At 40.3% G+C, this 4,465-nt stretch overlaps 1 pseudogene; it reads left to right on the plus strand.

Annotated features, from left to right (window-relative positions):
• The first annotated feature begins 417 nt into the window (after positions 1 to 417).
• LOC132239381 (large ribosomal subunit protein eL32-like) lies at positions 418 to 2,556 on the plus strand (annotated as a pseudogene).
• The last annotated feature ends 1,909 nt before the right edge of the window (positions 2,557 to 4,465 follow it).

Raw genomic sequence — 4,465 nt, forward strand, 5'->3', positions numbered from 1 at the left:
CTAAGTCACACGATTCCTAAGCTAATGATTTTTTAACTAAGTTCTAACAGTATTTCTAATTTCTAACTAAAATCAAACAACATTTCTACTTTAACACCCTTGCTTCAACAGAGAAGATGGTTGGTTGCCTTACTCCCTTGAGCATTTATTACTACAGTCTCTTTTCCTTGTCAGCCCTGGGCATTTTACTATCCTCATTCTGTAATCTGTCTGCCAACAGTTTGTAAAACTTTTTCAAAGAAGTAGACAAGCTGTATTAAAATAAAATCATCCAAAATTTGTCAACAGCACTGACGTACACAACTGTAAGTCCTACTATATATAAGGACTGAAGGAAGTCCAGACAGTTTAAATGAAGGTTCTGACAAAAAAAAAAAAAAAAAAAGGCATTAAGGCCTAACAAAAGGAGACCTAGACATGGTCTTTGTAAAGGAGAGTAGGCAAGGTGGCGAGGAGTAAGGGGGTTGTAGGGGGGTGGGGGGGTCACAGGACAGCAGACTGAGCCTCTTCACAGCCCCTCCCTGTCACCCCTCAATCCTATCATATCCTACCCCACACTCTTTATTCCTCCCTAAGTGGACTGAGTCCATCACAAAACTGAATGGATCTAAAAAAGAGGAATGCAGGGTAGTTAAACGCAATACAATTGCCCAGTCACACAGTAAAGCAGAAACTTTCAAATCACAGCTCGGAGTTTCTGGTCTCAGATTCAGCCACTCTCCAGTCTCCCCACCAATTATATTTTTTCAAAAAAGGGACATCTAGAATACTTTTATAATAAAGATACATTTTTTAAAAAAAGGGAAAATGGTCCTCTGACAAGTTCTTTTTAATAAAATTGCTTCAACTAAAAAAAAGTATTTGTTCAAAATTCAAATTTCATCGGCTTTGCCCCATAGATGATATGCTACAGCATAAATCCTGCATGTGACCATTTTCTCACATGATCACTGCAAGGCTTCCTTGTGAATGTTTGTTTTCCTATTCTCATTGCTAACTGGTGGCACTTCAAGCTGAAGAAGATGTTTTTCTTAGTCATTACATATTTGACTAATGCCAGAAACTACTTCCAGTTCTAATCTCATGGTGCTTGCCCTGTTGCCCGAGAGATTTGAGTTTGCTGTATGAAAATAGCAATTTAAAGAGATGAAAGTTTAACAAGTGCTATAAATAGCAAGCAGCCCTCACGCTATTATCGTTAACTACGGCTCCACACCCAGTTCCTTTTCTATTGTCTATCATTAACTATTATATCTGAAGTGAAACTTGTTTCTGGTACAATCAGTAGAATGAACAGCGAAACCATAAAGAGATCAAAGGATTAGTGAAAGAATTTCCCTCTCTCACACAGAGACAAGGAACCTACCTGCTTTCAGAGATTCATGCTGACCAAAGCTCCTCTGGAGTTCATAAGTTTAATATCCATATCTTCTTCCACTTTCTTTTAAGGAATATCTCAAGTGCTCACCTTATGAAACCTTGTTAACAAGAGAATGACCATTCATGGATAGACAGTGCATCCTTAGGTGTCTGAATGAATGCTTTATTCTATACTTACTCTCTCAGTCATAAGAAAGCAGCCTCTTCCCACTAATCTCAGGATTATATTTATACACACTCTAGATCTGCTGGTGCTAAAATAGAATATTTATAGAGTTGAAATTTTCCAAGCCAGAAAACATTCGGCTTTTCTCAAGCATCATGAGAAAATGTGTGGTAATAGTAGACTGACATGTTGGCTTATCATATTTTCTGAAATATTTGTGTGTTTTTTTTAATTCTTTTACTTCCTCTTCTAAGAACTGGATCAATGTCCTGGTCATTACTGGCCTGCAACGGGTCATCTTTATGATTGGGCCTGTGTTCCTGCTGCCTTTGGTTCTGATGAGCCTAATCCCTCCTGCCCTCTGGAAGTGTGTAGGCATCCACTGCCAGTGTCTGAGTGCTGCGCTAGCTTCTGGTGTTGAGGCAACACATAGGTTTTGGGGACCAGGAAGGTGCTACCTAAGGTGCTCTCTGAGAGGTCAAGTCCCATCAACCCTTGCACTCCACCTTCCCCTCTCTGCCTCAGCGCTGTCTACAGAGGTGGCTGCCATTTCCTACTCATCACCCTAGCTGCCCTCAGACCCCTTGGGAAGTCCAAGGTCATCCAAAGAAGGACCAAGGAGTTCATGCAGCAGAAGTTAGACCAATATGTCGTAATTAAGCGTACCTGGTGGAAACCTAGAGGCATTGACAATAATGTGCACAGGAGATTCAAGGGCCAGATGTTGATGCCCAACGTTGGTTATGGGAGCAACAAGCGAACCAAGCACTTTCAGAAGTTCCTGGTCCACAATGTCAAGGAGCTTGAAGTGCTGCTGATGTGCAACAAATCTCACTGCAACAAAGCACAGCGTCCCCTCGAAGACCCGCAAAGCCAGTGTGGAAAGAGCAGCCGAGCTGGCCATCAGCGTCACCAATCCCAATGCCAAGCTACACAGGGAGAAAACGAATAGACAGCCTGTGTGTGCACATTGTATTTGTGTTAATAAAACCATACCATTCTGCCATTGAAAGGGGGGCTTCCTAACTGAACATGCCACTGTGCGGTTTTCTCTCTGCTGCTGCCAACCACGTTGGAGCAGGAAACCTTCTGAGGTGGCCCCTCCTTGTAGTTCCAATGTGACCTGGGGCATAAACCCCTGCTTTTGTCATACTACCCCTTTCTGTATATAAAGTTTCTATCATCTCACTACTCACTGTCATCTCAGGGTGAAGTCTGGGCAGAGTGGGGCTGGGTCCCTGAGAAGTGGCCAGCATCTTCATCCCTGTCTTGTACTCAGTTGTGTAAAAAATGGAATATGCAGGCCTTGGGAGTTGATCTGACTATGTTTAACATCTGACTCGCCTGACTCTCCACTCACCAGATGTGTGACCTTGGGCACAGCTATTTGCTCTTCCCGGACCTTAGTTTACATATCATAAGCCATTCTAATCACATCAACCTCATTAGAGTTACAATGAAGTTTAAGTGAATTACACATGGAAAGCATTTGGAACAGTACCTGAGAAATAGAGTGAATCCATAGTGCTATAAATTTCTGTTACTATAAATTTTGTGCTATAAATTTTACTGTTACTAAAAGAAGAGTTGTTTTCTCTGAACTACCACACAATTCAGGGCATACTTAGGGCTGTAAATAAAGTTCGTCACAAGCAGCACTTTGAGTCTTATGCTATGATAACCTCTTCTACATATTAAAGACTCCTACCAACTGGGAGAATTACACACAATGATATTAGAGACGATGAAACTGCAGCTGTCACATGAAGAAATGACCAACAAAACAGAGCCAAAAATCATTGAAAAAATATTATAGAGCTAGGTCCTGTAGTAAATTAATAGGAATATTATGTTCTCATTCTAAATGATAGTCACTTTCATAAATAATATTATATTTGTAATTCTTATTACATATTTTTCTTAAATAGAGCCCCCAATGTTTCATCTCTCCCTACAAAATCTAAATTTGTCACTGAAATGTTCTTACATTTAAAAAATAAACCCATTTAAGAATTTTGTGCATGCCCTGCATGCATTCCAGAAAAATAGATAGTTTTTCCTACTAGTTCAGGGAGTTCATCTATCCCCTTAAAGCTCAGCTAGAAATTTCTGAGGGAGAACCCCTGGTTTTAAGGAAGAATTGACTGAGTTTAGCATTGTATGCAACTCAGTGTAGCATCAGTTGAAAAGGAATAAGATACATTGGCTGTCCTACATTTCCTCACCAGCACCTCAGCTTCACTGCCTTTCTCCCCACCTATTTCCCCAGCTGCTCACATGTCTTTGGCTTTTCTGCAGCCCAGCCCACAAAGCCTTGGGGCGGAGGGGGGGGAGGGGGGGGCAATAATGCCCTGGCAAGGGTGAGGAGAGAGGTTGAAGTGCTCTTTCATTCATGTGCGTTGTCTTCAAAACAAACATTCCTCAGGAGGAAGGTCACACTCATGAGGGGTAGAGAAAGAGGAGGGTTTCTTTTTCTTATTACCAACTATTTCAAATAAGCCCCTGGCTTCTTGCATGCTCCCATCAAAATGTATCTTTATACCTAACTCACCACACCATGCTAATGTGGTCTATTTATTTTTCCCCCAAACTATGAGGTTTTGACATATGAGTATTATATTATTCATCATTGTGATTCAAGTTCTAGAACATAGTAAAGCATTAATAAATGGTTATTGAATGAATGAAGAGGATGGAAATAACTGTGTTTTCTTAACTACCTTTTATACATATTGAATAGGACCCATGGAACCAAAATATCTTTTCCTAACATAATAACCATAAAGCATTATGCAGCATGTGACCAACAATTTATATTTTCTTTTCATCGTAGTATAAATTGGTAACAAAATCTGAGACAGTATCTATGAATATGTAAAGTCTTTGAGGTTGAAACTAAAAGATGTATGTTACTTGTGC

This window comes from Myotis daubentonii, chromosome 1 (assembly GCF_963259705.1).
Source record: "Myotis daubentonii chromosome 1, mMyoDau2.1, whole genome shotgun sequence".
Lineage (NCBI taxonomy): Eukaryota > Metazoa > Chordata > Mammalia > Chiroptera > Vespertilionidae > Myotis > Myotis daubentonii.